This window comes from Tympanuchus pallidicinctus, unplaced genomic scaffold, assembly GCF_026119805.1.
Source record: "Tympanuchus pallidicinctus isolate F22 unplaced genomic scaffold, pur_lepc_1.0 scaffold2, whole genome shotgun sequence".
NCBI classification, from domain to species: Eukaryota; Metazoa; Chordata; class Aves; order Galliformes; family Phasianidae; genus Tympanuchus; species Tympanuchus pallidicinctus.
Window position 1 is genome coordinate 18534204 of NW_026294721.1, and position 15754 is coordinate 18549957.

The following is a 15754-nucleotide window of genomic DNA, read 5'->3' on the forward strand; positions in this document are numbered from 1 at the left end:
TATTTATGCCCAAGGTCAGAAGGACCCTTTGTCTCCCTGTGCAATATACAAAGATGACACAATGACAATCATCTCCATAGGGCTTCTTTGACAACTTGTTTCTAATGGCGAACAATATATTATATGTCCATAACAATACACTAAATTGACTGCAGGTCCCCAGAAATTGTTTTTTAAAAGGACAATACTCTCATCACACAGTACAATGCAGACACTGAAACTACACACGTTAAGGTTTTGTGCAATTAAATTAGAATAGATTAGATGTCACTCATGAATTATCATCTGTTCTTCTACAGTAATTCATTTAATTGGCCTCAATGATCAACTCTTAGGTTTCTCATCTCCAGTGAATTTGTTCTGCCCAGGAGCAGACTTTGCAGGAGATATATCAATTCTGAACACTTTTCTTCTTCACTCAAGGTTTTCAAGTGATGAGAATTCAATAGAAGTCACCAAAAACATAATTAAAACATTTTTAAAAATATTCTTACCTTCTATTCGTATATGTTACTCAAGCTAAAGTTCGAAAGCCATTTTGTATTTGACGAAAGAGTCACTATGTAGAATTTCATAATAAAACTCAAAGCCTACATTAGTTTTATAATTGTTTGATTTGGACCCTTTGTAACATTCTAACATGACCTAGTCACAGTAGAAATGATACAGACATAATCAGTTAAAGCTCTGTGAATCACTTACTGTTTTTTCCTTATCAGGAAACAAAAACAAATAACCAAACAAAAGAAATCAAATAATAAAAAGAATAATCTACAGATTAAATCTAAAATTCCAAAGAAGTCTTGTCGCCCAGGGAAGGTGATGTACAATAAAGCAATAGATACACAGCAGGATCAAGATCTGACTTTCGAGTCTTAGTCCCATTTCTATCACTGATTAAACTTGACACATTTCTTTCACTTTTTTTTTTCTACAAACATGAGGTGGGTTTGATATTGCTTTAAAATAGGGTTAGATGGACGATGAACTGGGAGATCTGACTTTTCAAGCTGAGTTTTGGATTCTATGTTAAATGAACATTTAACTAAATATTCGCACAGAAAATTAGTATAGAAAATACCATTGAAGACAGAAAAGAGACGCTACTTGAAAATTCTCAAATTGCATCTCAGAGTAATTTCTTTAGGTTCTACATATTTCTGTGTATGAAGTTTGCTATGTCAAAAATCATACATTAAAAGTATTCAGCTCTGAAAGTGGAAAAATTTCTTATCACATGCTACGGCAGTATTCCAAGGAAAAAGACATCTTTTATATGGAAATCATTATCTTCTCTTCAAGACTGGTGTCCCAGGAGTCTGTTTTGGGACTGGTACCACTTTATCAGTGATATAAACAATGAAATTGAGACCACTCTCAGCAAGATTGTAGATGACACCAAACTGAGTGGTGCAGTTGGTATGAGAGAAGGAAGAGATGCCATCCAAAGAGATCTGAGCAAGCTCAAAACGTGAGCCCAGTGAACTTAAAGTTCAACAAGACCAAAGGTATTGCACATGAGTCAGGGCAACCCCAGCTATGTCTACAGACTGGAAGAAGAACTCCATGAGAACAGCCCTGCTGAGAAGGACTTGGAGATCATGGAAGATGAAAAATTAACATGAGTCCATCAATGGGGGGTGGCCAGAAGGTCAAGGAAAGTGATCATCCCTTTTATGGAGCCCTCATGAGGGACTACATGGAATACTGTATCCAGGCCTGGAGCTTCCACCACAAGAAAGATGTGTAGTTTTTGGAGTGGGTGAAGATGAGGGCCATGAGGATCCTCTGACCTGACCCTGGAAGTGTGATCCTTCAGCTGAGTCAGTGCAACAAAGTAGCAGCCAGTTAATGGTTTGTTCTAGTTCAAGGAAATTCAAAAGGATTTCCTATCCCAGAAGACAATGCACATCACTTTACACTCAGAGGGTTTCATCCTGAACATATTCCTTGATGGGAAATTCACATGTCATCACATCATGGACTGCCATTTCGACTTTGGCTTATAGTGGTGACACCATATCTCATCACTGGCAATGATGTGATCAAGAAAACTGTCACCTTCAGCATCATATTAATTCAGTAGGTCCTGACAGCCTTGCATAGTATTTTCATTCTGTTCCTGTGTGAGCATCTGTGGGATAAACCTTGTGCAAACTTTGTTGCCACCATAGTTTTCAATGTATTGAAGCAAATATCCAGCTCCATACACAATTCCCTATTTGTAATCTGCCAATTTGCATGGATGAGCTGATAGGGATGCCCTACATTTCATGCTGTGCATGGTTGTCTAGAATGTGGCCTGTCTTTCACATCACTGTCACTGCTGCTGAAACCAGCCACCACCTCACTGTGTGCAAATCCACTGTTTGGTCTTTTTAAATGTTCAGCAAACATTAATGGATGTCAGTGGGTGCAATTTTTTTTCTGCATGGAGGAATTCAATGACATACCTTTACTTTATATGCCCGTCCATGTCAGACGTCATTTTGTCAGATGCCCCTCTGATGCTATCAGTTGCTAGGCAACAAAATGTGACAGAGTATTGCCAGGAAGCTTCAGCCTCTACTGCCATATCACAAATATCCACCCCTGATGTTGTAGACCGACATAATAAAATAGGAGGCATAACTTCTGGAGCAGCCCTTGTAACATGAGTATAATCACTCCTACTACAGATTACTTTCTGTTCTACGGCTCCCTGCAATAACTCTGATATGAGATAGCACGCTGACAGCTATCTGTGCTAAATGTCTGATCCATACAAAGGCATTATGCTTTGCAGCCCTGCAGGATAGCAGTGTATCTCTCAATCTAACACCTGCTTAATGGACCACAGGACATCTGTAAATCTTTTTACTGACATATTCTGTAACGGCCACCTTAGTTGTAAGCGGCAATGATGCTGGTCTTACTGAGATCAAATTGGACCTTTTTTTCCCTACAAGAAAATAAAATCTGATGTATACAAATTCTCTTTGAAGCGACTGTTGATGTTTCTCAATACCTGCAGAGAAGATTAAATTAGTGACCATGGGATGTGTCTGTTTTTTTTAACTCAGCTGCAAATATAGCATGCAGGATATAGAAATCCCAATAATTCTCTTTATCTTGGGAATATCTGCTAAGGAATGTATTTATAAATGAACTACATATTTCTTATAGGTGTACGCATATCTAATATGCAAAGAAAAGTGAGTTAACATCTTAATTTTTATCTACCAACAATTTTTACACTATTTTAATATTATTTCCCTAGCTGATGTGTATATTTTTATGCAAATCCTGGGAGTCCTCCTGTTTCAAAGGCCAAGATAGAAGTCTTCCCAGATCCCTGATATCAGGACACCCTCACTAATCCACATCATGCTCATTCTTTTAGAAAAATTATCATATTTTCATCTGTGTTCTAGAGCTTACAATTTAATACTCAGATCATTTTCTCTTGTTCTCCATTCCATTGTCCTTTTTCTCTTTGTTATTTCCCTCCTTGTCATGGTTTTATGATTTTTGGTTCTTGGTATTCCACATCATAACATGATGTAGTGCACTGGGAGTTAAAGAGTTAATGCTCCTGTTTTGGGCACTTGTCCAGAAGAGAAGAACTATATTCCCCAGAATACTTTGCATTCAGAGAGGAGATATAACCTCTGGCAAGGTCACCCAATGTCTCTTTTTTCCTTCGGCTCTCCTCCGTGCTTCTCGCCCCAATTGCACATCTCACCTCAGGATATGGTAAGGCCTTCAATTCTCAGACTATATTTGATTTTTAAGTTACAATTCTAATTTTACTGCATTATATTGTATTATAGTGTGTTATCTTGCATTCTGATTCCATATTAATAAATTAGTTTGCTTCTCCTCAGATTCTTGCCTCTGTTTTTAATTAGACAGGGTCCCCTGTTTCCCTTTTCTGAAGGCGTGGATTCATGAATCCCTACGCCCCACTAGTCACAGGACTGGGCTGAACCAGCCTGTAAACTGTCAGCAACTCCTTATAAAATATTTCTGCCAGGTGCTAGTAATACATAGAAAGATTCCAATTAAAATGTTCCTTAAAATGTGATAGTATAGATAGATAGATAGTGAATAATATGTAGCCTACCAAAACTTCATTCATAGTCTGACAGTGTAATTACTTAGTAATAATGCTGTTTCTTCTTATTCTTCTTCTCATGTTATCTTAAAATCTTCATTTTTATGTGTGCATTTTTTAAAAAACTGTCCCTTCTCTGAGTACACAAATGGGTTATCTGATCACAATGGGATCATAATTCTAAATTAAGTGTTATTTGCAATTATACTAAATTGCAAGAGGTAAGAAAGAGGAGGCATTCCATGTTAAATGAATAAATAAATAAATAGTGATACAGAATGGTAACAGAGTGAAAAGATAAACGCAAATTCACTTCCAGTGGCACATTATTGGAGAAAAGTAGAATAACAAATTCAATAGTACACCAAGAAAGAGTAAAGATTACAACCTGTGATTCAGATAAAGTGAGGATTGCCAGTGGAAAATAGGAAGTGTCAACTAAAACATGGCCTTACTCAATGCAGAAAGATGAGATCTGTGAAATATACAGTTTCATGCTCAATAGAAAGAAAATAATAATATCACAGTCATTAGAACTTGGAATGTGATAGCAAGTGTACAAATGGCTCTTGTAAGCTAGAAAATGTTAAAAACAGGAAAGAAAATTCTGATGTAGCTTAGGCAGAAAAAAAAAAAATAAACATAATGTTGGAAGGTGTAGATAAGTGTAAAAGCTCTTGGTACCACAGAGGCTTCAGCAAATGTACTCACCATCAATGGAGATATCAGGAAAATTATGGCAACATTTAACAATGAGGTCATTTGATTAAAACGGAAGTGAATATTTGCTGATAATAGACAGGTATGTAAGATACTAATAAAACTGGATGATATCATGTGCAAAGCCATTGCTTATTTCTCAGAGTTGTTCTTTATCACAGACTTTCAAATCAAAATGAAATAAGGGTCACAGCTTAGTGATGAAAAATTCCACAAATATGTACAGGCTTAGCAAATAGATATATAAATGTCATCATGCAAACAGCTCTGTGGAAATATAAATAAGCTGAAAGAAATGTATTGTGAATATATTGAAGAATATCACATTAAGTGTTATCAATAAATTCAAAACAATTAAAAATGCAAAATATATGTTTCAAGGTGAAAGAGTACAAGATGAATTTACAAGAGGTAGATGATGTTATTTCATTTTAGTGAAAGTAAATAAGTCAAATCCATCTAGAATTTAAGACAAGATTAGATTTATTATCATTAAATACATTCTTACCCAAACTGTCAGATGATTACAGTAAGGTTATGTCATTAAGGAAATGGCTATAGAAATGTAGAAAAATAAAATTCTCTGTTAGAATTGCTGCACTCAATAATATGAGTATGGGTTTCTCAGTTCCACTTTTAAGTTCAGATCTATATACAATCACTTATGTAAACGCATAGATATTAACATAGATTATTAGATTAAATAAATGCATATATCTACATGAATTTAATGTAAATTAGATATAAAAAATGATTGCATATGAATCTAATCTTTTTTTCCACAATTTTTTTTTCATTTTCATCACTAATTTCCATTCACTTTAAGCAGCATTCAAGTATAAAATGTAAAATAAGATTTTCAGATAAAATACTTCCTTTCTCTTCTGCACATTCTCCATTCATGTAACATTTTGTATCACAGAATCATGAGATCATAGACCGGCTTGGATATCAGCTGCCAAAAAACATTATTCTTAAATAAATATTATTAAGTATTTATTATTAAATATTATATTTTTACATACCAAAAGAAGGTCCTTTATGCATCCTGCTAGAAAGTTTAACAGTGAATGTTTAGAAAATTTTCCAACTGCATACTATGTCCTGCAAATGTGAAAATGCATTAGTAATATCAATATAATGAGGCAAGAAGAGAAATAATAAGATATCATAGACACACAGAAAAGGAACACATAGTCCAGCCATGTATTTCCCCTACAAATTATCTTGGTTCATTCAAAGAATATCATGAGGGTCAATTTGACAATCATTTCAGTGCCTTGAAGTGAAAAGCTTTTACAATATTAATCATTAACTTTTAATCATCAATCCTTTAACACTGAATGTGCTCTAATTCAACTGTAACCTGCTTACTCAGAGCCCAAAAATGATCATGCAGATGAAAAGAATATGAGCATAAATTTTTCCTTCTTATTCTCTGGGTTAGTGTTCTACACTAATTCTTTTCCTTCATATTTGTTCAGTATAATGTCAGTGTCCATATCCTAAGCTAATCTAGAAAAATCTTGTGCTTAAGTATTTATTTAAAATATTTAACATATAAAATTAAATTTATCAACAGAAGCACTGAAGTTAAGATGACTTGCTTTTGTTCTTGTGTTTTCATTCCCTCCTTTGATAACTCATTACATTTTTATTTTCATTCGAAAGATATCTTTTCTTTCAAAATACTTTCTAACATACCATTTGTTCAAGCTCTGTCTTGAGAGTATCCTGTCCTTCTAAAACAATGCCCTAGCCAGCTGTTACTCTACTTAGTATTAAGCTATTTTTCCCATGTCTAGAGGTTAACAGAGAACAGACTTATACTCGTGAATCTGAAATTTTTATTCTAATGATTTCTGCTTCTAGATACTATTCTAATTTGTTCATAAGTCTTTAACTTTACAGAATTCCTCATACATGGTTATTTAATATTAGCAGTCCTTTTTTCTTGTATAAATTGTATGATCCTTACACTAAGATTACAGCCTAGCTGAATTAGCACATTAAACATTTTGAAAACATTGTCTAGCACTTAGGTCAGTCAGCAAAGGAAAGTCTTAGGACACTCTCATGAATTCTCTCAACTTCTGAAAAAGAATGGTTTCATTTAAATTGCCTGCTGAGAGTAACTCCTGAGTCTCCTTATCTGCTGAACTTTGCTAATTATTAGGGAAAAAATATATTGGCACATGACAAACTTGTACCACATTTTAACAACTTACCACTACACTTGATCAAGTTTCATGCCTGAGAATATTCCAAAAGCTGTTTAACATAAGATACAGCTTCAGTATGATACAATTTAGTTCAAAATATTGACTTACATTTGGTATCTATCAGTTGGCTGATTCCTTTTTTGCACTACTTTGTACTTATTTTTGGAAAAATGAAGTTGCTATTATTTTTTATGACTCCTTGTGAGAATCCTTCTTCGTTGTTTTTTTTTTTTTTTGGCTCAAAGCTTGCTTCCTGAGGTTTTTCTTGTGATAAGACTCTGAGTGACTTGTCAAGGAGGCAACTGATGGGTGCTAACTGTGTGACAATCAATATTGCTTTGGGAACATTTGCAAGCCCCTTCCCCCAGAGCTGCTTGCTCTGTAGAAGAGCGGAAGAGAGTGCTCAGGAGTGTTCACTGGCGGAAGATCTGGCCTCTGGCCAAACCGCTCCAGCTAAGAATGGAAGGCTGGGGGATGATACCATTGTATCTTGCGAAGGCAAGATGCAAGTTGGTGCCTCCCTGCTTCCTCTTATCTGCTGGCAAGGCCAGAAAGATAAGAACAAAGGAGGTTCCTGCTGAGATCCCAGAGCCAGAAGCTGCCACCGCAAGGAGAACTGACTCAACCACCTTGGGTTTGAGCTGTCACTCAAAGGAGAGCTGACTCAACCACTTTGGATTTGAGCTGTCACTCCAAAAACAGCTGACTCAACCACTTTGAAGCATTGTAAAAGGGCCATCATCACCATGGTCATGGTCGTCGTCGTTGTCAACAGAACAACAATGCCTGATGACCCATCACTACTGAGGATCAAAGACGGAACTACGAACCACGCTGGATCCATGGTGGTGACTATGTCCCTCTTGCTTCCTATAAAGACTCCTTGCCTCTTCTTTCCTATCTTTTCTATCGCCCTCCTTCCCTTCCCCATTACCCTAATTCATAATAGTATCCGTCCTCCCCTTCCCCATTTCCCTAATTAAGATTTGTAATAAACTGGTCGGACCAACATTTGAACCGTTGCTTCTTAATCTCACGCCGGGTATATAGATAATAAAAGAACCTCCTCTCCCTCCTATAAATTGGAGCGAGACACTCCTTTTTTTTTTGTTTCAACTAATACTTCTTTAAGACTGTAATATCTATGAAAACTTGCATTTTCAGTGTTACTGAAAGCATTGTTGTATCTAAATTTGTCATGTCTCCATGACTTTCTCTTACAAATCACTACAATTGTATCAGCATTTCTCTTTGTTTTTTTTCTTTTTTCTTCCCATAAAAGACATCCCATACATGTTTTCAATTGTAGCTTTTTCCTTCAACACATCTGACTTTTGCTTAAATCTCTTCCTATGTATATGCATCCTTTCCAGCTGTCCATAAATGGGAGCAGAATAGTTTATAATTCATCAGCTTTTTGGCTTGGTTATTCAGCATGACATACTCTATTAAATTTAACAATGATTTCTGGTGAGCTATGTTTCCATGCTCACGGAAATTCTATTGATACTGTGTTTATTGGTGTGTCAAAATTCTTGATTTGGTTAATTGCATGAGAAATAAAGACTTCAGGGTTTTGTGATCAAGTGGTAAATTGGTTTTCTAGTTAGTTTTAAGAAAACAAATTGTGATGCTTCAAGGTACCTTATCACAGTCTCTTTACGTTACTTTCTAGGGTCCTACCGGACTCACAGTCTCTTTTGCTTATAATTCTGTGAATAAGCTGTCAGTATTTCCTACGTGTAATTATTCACTTGCATATAATATGCTTTACATTGTTCACTTTTTTAGGGAAACTAACAAGGCATAGTTTAATGTACACAGATCTATACAGATTAAACTTTTTTTAAAGAAAGAGTATTTTGAAGGCACAATGGTGGCTGGCTACTCTTCTGGGGATGGGGAGTTGCAGAGGCTTCCCATGGGAGGGACAAGACATGGTACTGCCAGATGGGGAAACCCAACACCCAAGTCAATGAGCAGTGTGGACTGGGGACATCCCAATCCTTATACATTGCACACCTCCATGAGGACAGAGACTGGCCAAGACTAGGTTCAGGTATCAGCCCATAGGTCAAGCCTTTAGCAAACTGGTAGTTCAGTTTGCAAATATGCTGCTTTCTATTAACAGTTTTAGCAAAGTGAATCACTCAGCCCTCCAAGCCTTGCTTGGATAGCGTGGAATAAAACAAGGTTGGCAAAGTCCCTGTGCCCAGCTGCATATGTAATTGTGGTTGGCTACAAGCTTCCTCTCCCTCAGAGAACAGTTGGCCCCACTGGTACTCTTCTCCCCACATTGTATCCTAGATTTTTCAACTTTTTTTTTTTTGTTAGGCTGCTCCTTAGTCATCCCTGTTCAAGGCTGTTATAATTCATGCTACTCTTGTTGATCTTGAAACTTCTGTTGACAAGCATTAACTCCAGGGGTTCTCCACGCGTATTATCCAGCAACTGGACATCAAAACACTCACTATCACTATATTAAGCTCATAGTCTGTTCAGACTTAAAACTGTCTAACAGTTTGTACATTCAGCATAAATATAGTTCCTAAAATCATATTATTTAATCTAGAAGAGATAAATGACGATGAACATGGCAGAAATCTTTAAAATCAAGACTGTTGTGGAAAGGTACTCAGAGACTGTTTTAAAAATACTTATCCAATGAAATACAATATCACTATGGTAAGGCAGCCAAAATTATTTATCATATTTCACTATCTTGATCATCTGATCTGCTTATAATAAAATTTAGGTGAAATTCTCAATGTAAAATATCAGCTGCTGCTTGGACTAAAGCTGCCAAGGGGAGATATGCAAAAAATGGTTTTGTAGCTTTGCTTTTTTTTATCCTTTACAACTTTTAATGATGAGAAGCTCTTCTTCAGAAAAGAAAAAGAAAGAAGATATTTTCTTTGCAAGAAAGAGCTAACTTATTATATAAGTTGCTGTTTTAAGTGCATCCTTTTGTTACGGTAACTAAAGTTCTAAAAATACTTGAAATAAAAAGGACATCACCTTAAAAGCTTCTCAAGTAGTCATAGCAACAGCATTTTTTAGACTAAAAGCAGTTCATAGAGGATCTTGTTCCTCTGACCTTCAGCTTTTAAAAAATTATGTTGGCAATTTCTTTTAAGAAAACATACATATATCTAAAGTCAGATAAAGTCCAAATTAAGAATATGCTGAATTATCCCGAAGTATTTTATGTGCACATAGGCAACACTCAAAAAAATAAAAATAAAAAATTCAAATTCTCTTTTTTTATTTTTGGATTTCCAGAAAGCATGCTTTATGATACAGGATTACAAGTGATCATAACAAAAACAAAAATTAATTTAAGATTCACTTTATTGTATCTTAATAAACATATATTTTAGAATTGTTTTCAAGTGTACACATAATTTGTGGATTTATTGGTTGGGATTATTTTCTCTGGTTTTCTATGTTTGTTATTTGTTGTTGTTGCTTTTCGTGTAAACATGCATTCATCCTCTCTTTACTGTTAAAGACATATATTCGTCCTCTATACGGATAAGCCTTATTGGAGCCCAAACTACTTTTTTTTTAAGCAGTGGGATTTTCCTGCAAAATACTGTCCTGTCTGTGTACCTGTATGGGGCTGCTGAATCATGGCCTGAGCCTCTGATTGATCACATGAGGTGAGCAATGAGTCAACCACGGCAGCACAGGTGAAGGCAAGCTCACCTGTGCTGGCTCCACCTCTCCTACACCCATTTAAGAGCTGACTGCCAGTGGAGAAAGATGTCTTCTGGAGATCCACTCCACTGGAGTTTCCTATACAAGCCCAGGATAGGGTGAGTGTCCTTTTCTGCTCTAGTATAATAATTATATAAGCCAAGCTCTTGAATATACTACAACATCTGTATATTCATTGATTGTACAATTGGTGAGCCAGGCAGGCCAAATATACTTTATATCATGGTGGTTTTTTTTGTGTGTGTGGAATTTCTACAAATGGGTCAGGGGGGAGAACATAATTTCTCTAGATAAAATGATCCCCAGATAGATCCCAGGATTTCTGGGATCTCCTTATTACCAATTAGTGACCATAGTTGAGAAATGGGGTCCCCTGTGTATTATGGGGAATATTTCCCCATTCTGCATGATAAGATTCTTTCAAGAATTGGACAGAGACATCTTAACTATAAAAGAAAGGCAGTTAGCTGCATCCACAATGGTATGGCCACTGTTAAATTCCTTAAATCAGGCTGAGATAAGATTGGACACCTTAGAAAGTGAAAATTGGTTATTAAAAGATTGTATTGAAAAACTGGAACAGGAGCTTAATTTTTTAACAGGGAAAAGACCAACTTTACATTCCCTAAGTCAGGTCTGCAGTATTTCAGTAGTTAGTAACTACACCTCTGAAGTAACAGACCTGGTTGAACAGGAAAACAAAAATTCTAAGTCAAATCTAGAGGTTCCTCTCATGGTGGATTCCTTGGAACACCGTCCTATTATAACTCAAAAGACAAAGAAAGTACAAGATAGACCGGCAGGGGTGCCCCCTGACCAAAAGCCCCCTGCTGAAATAAATTTACATGTAACAGCTAGGCCATATACACCAACAGAATTAATAGATATGGTACAGCAATTTTGGCAGAGGCCAAAAGAGAGTGTACCCACGTGGTTACTTAAATTATGGGATTTAGGGGCAGAAACCGTCATGGTTAATGGGCCAGAAGTATCAAAGTTAGCCACCATAATGGTACACCCTGCTGTCAGGCAGAGACTGTACACTGCTGCTCAGTATAGCAACGAGAACCATTCAATAATACACTGGTCAGTGGCAGCATGCCACATGGTTTGGCCAAACAAATCAGATATTCCATTAAACACAGGATTATGGTCCTCCATGGAGGACCTTCAAAATTATATTCATGAATTAGGCATGAGGGAAGCGATATACGAGGATGCATTTCATAGCCCAGATATGCTTTTGGCAGGTATGTAAGATTTAATCTTACAACAGGCCCCTTCTCACATTATATGGGACCTTAGTTTCTGTATTAAACCCTCTGGTGACCTCAGAAGCTGTGATTCAACAGGTTACCCAGTTAGTAGCTGATTTGAGGGAGACAGAGCACTAGGTCTCTGAGTAGCAATATCTGAGTAGTAGAAGCAGCAGAGGTGCTTCCAGTAGTCAACAGGCCATCTGTGAGGAACTCTGTCTGGGCCTATAAGAGTCTCATTAAAATAAATGTTTAACAACCTTATTTGGGCTGGGGTCCAATTTGTGAAGATCGACCACCAGCCCAATCACATCCTCCTTTAGCTGTGGAGACAATCAGAGACTTAAAATCTACCCTAAGAAACCAAGGGTAAGAGTTATAGGAATAATACCAACAACAATGTGGAATTTAGAGGATTTCATTGTTCCCAATGCCTGAGCCACCTGAAGCAAAAGACTTTGGCCCAGTTCATGGTGTGATGAGTTATGTTTGTCCCCTTAGGGCCTCCAGACAGGACAGGAGACCCTATGTAGAGGGCCAATATACTGGTCCCAGAAAAATGTCCAGAGAGTTATGACACTTGTTGATACTGGAGCAAAGCATCAATTATCTATGGAGATCTGAACAAATTTCATGGAGACAGAATGATGATTGGTGGTTTTGAGGGACAAACTATTCCTGTCACCCAAACATGGTTAAAATTGGGGGTTTGGAATCTCCCACCTTGGGAGTATAATGTATCTATTGTCCCAGTCCAGGAATACATCTTAGGCATACATATTCTATGGGGTCTTTCTCTCCAGACAACTGTGGGAGAGTTCAGACTTCAACAGAGATGTATCAGTATCCAGGCGGTGTAGGCAATATTAAGAGGCCATGCGAAACATGGGCCTATTTGCCTGCCAAAACAGTGACAGATTACTAACGGAAGACAGTATAGACTCCTAGGTGGGCAGGATGAAATATCAAAAACAGTGCAGGAATTAGAAAAAGTGGGCATTATAAGACCTGCTCACAGCCCATATAATTCCCTCAAATGGCCAGTGTGAAAGTCAGATGGCACATGGAGAATGACAGTAGATTATAGAAAATTCAATAAGGTCATGCTGCTTATTCATGCAGGCACACCCAATATTGCCTCCCTAACACAATTGAGTAGGGAGATAAAAATCACTGCGTCCTAGATTAAGCAAATGCGTTCTTCAGTATCCCAATTGTTCAGGAATTGCAAGATCGGTTCTTGTTTACATGGGGAGGCAGGCAGTGGGCCTTCCAGGTCCTGTCACAGGGGTACGGGCATTCACCAACGTATTGTCATAATCTAGTGGCTCATGACCTAGATGATTGGAAAAAGACTGATGTTAACCTATATCATTATATTGATGAGCTCCTGCTGGCATCTGACTCACTGGAGGCAGTAGGACAGGCAGCAGATTCATTAACCACCTATTTACAACAGAGGGGATGGGCTATAAATCCCCAAAAGGTGTCTGTAAAATTCCTGACAGTAGTTTGGTCAGGAAAGACCAAAGTACTACCCAGTGTTGTCATAGATGAGGTTCAGGCATTCTCAGTCCCTACAACATTAACACAGCTGCAAGAGTTTTTAGGTATACTGGTTTACTGGAGTTTTTATACCTCACCTACCTACCACCACAACTGCTAAGGCCACTGTATAGACTCACAAAAAAGGGGCAGCTATGGGATTGGGGGAAAGCGGAACAGGATGCTTTCCAACAGGCAAAACTGGCAGTTAAACAAGCCCAGGCATGGGGTATATTCGATCCTACCCTCCCAGCTGAGTTGGATGTCCACGTTACTCAAGACAGCTTCAGTTGGGGCCTGTGGCAACACCAGAGTTCTGCTTGGATCCCCATTGGTTTCTGGTCTCATGTTTGGCATGGAGCAGAAGAAAGATACAGTATGATTGAAAACCAGTTTGGCATTTCAGGCAGTAGAGCCAATAACTCAAACAGCTGAAGTTTTAGTCAAGACCACTCTGCCGATTCAGGTGTGGGTGAAAGATCTGACCCACCTTCCTAAGACAAGGGTGGCCCAAGCACAAACAGTGGCACGATGGGTTGCCTATCTCAGCCAAAGGAATAGTCCATCTTCATCACCCTTGAAAGAACTCTAGAAGATCATAGGCCCAGTTACGTATCACAGTGATGCACCAAAAGAAATACTGGTTGTTCCACCAGAGAAGAGTCCCATTCAGGAGGGAAAATATCCTATCCCTGAAGATGCCTGGTACACAGATGAGTCCAGCAGGGGCAACCTGAGCAAGAGGAGAGCAATAGCATACCACCCTTCCACCGAGACAAACTGGTTTGATGAGGGGGATGGTCATAGTAGCCAATGGGTAGAATGCGAGCCGTGTGGATGGTTATAACCAAGGAACCCGGTGATGGCATCCTCAGTATCTGTACAGATATTTGGGCTGTGAACTGAGGGCTCACTCTTCGAATTGCCCACCACAGTGGGCCACCCAGGAATGGACAATCCATGCCCGGCCAATCTGGGGCAAGGACATGTGGTTAGACATATGGAATATGGTCAAATGCAGGACTGTATGTGTCTACCATGTTTTTGGTCATCAGCCCCCTACAGTCACTGGGAAACGATGAAGCTGATACGCTGGCCTGAGTTCGATGGATTGAGAATTCACCATCTGAAAACGTCACGCATTGGTTACATTAGAAGCTACAGTATGCTGGACAAAAGACAATGTGGGCAGCTGCTAAAGCATGGGGACTGCCCATACAGCTACTGGACATTGTCCAGGCGTGCCGGCATTGTGATGCTTGATCCAAGATGAGTCTGAGACCATTGCCCAAAACAACAGCCCGTCTCACCAGAAGACACAATCCTCTCCAGTGATGGCAGGTTGATTACATCGAGCCCCTTCCTCAGTCTGAGGGAGCGAGATATGCTCTGACCTGCACCAACACTGCAAGTGGGTTACTGCAGGCCAGTACCAAAAACAAACCAGGCATATACCATCAAGGCACTCACTAAACTGATGTCTGCCTATAGGACACCTCAAGTCATCAAGAGTGACCAAAGAACTCATTTTACTGGTGCAATGATACAGTGCTGGGCAGCAGAAAATAACATTGAATGGTGATTCCACCTGCCATATAATCCAACGGGGGCAGGCCTCATCGAACGTTATAAGGGTATTCTTATGGCTGCCCTGAAGACAGACTCCCAGTCCCTGCAGGGGTGGTCAAAAAGATTGTATGAAACCTTGCGGGACCTGAATGAAAGACCCCAAGACAGCAGATCCAGTAGCCTCAGAATGGTGCAGACAGCATGGGCCACTCTGCTTAGGATTGAAATTATGGGCACTGATCATCAGGTAAGACCCCAGATTGGTAATGAAAATAATATTCTGCACCCTGCTCCTGAGAACTTAGATCCTGGCACCCATAGAATAAAATGGCCTTGGAAGGTGCAGGTAGGACCCAAGTGGTGTGGCCTATTTGCACCTTGGGGGAGATTGTTGGAGGCTGAAGGCTCAGTAGTCCCTCCAGTAATGGGCACATCACCTACTGATATTGTGGTCAATACTCTGACCTTCATTGCTAAAGGGACTCCCATCATGTCCCTGTGGCAGATCAGGACACCTCCTTTGGCGCCTGATATCATTATGCAGCCGCATACATCTAGCCAGAAAGTGTGGTACAGGCAGCCAGAATGTGCCCCAGTACAAGTGGAAGTGTTCACCCAGGATAGAA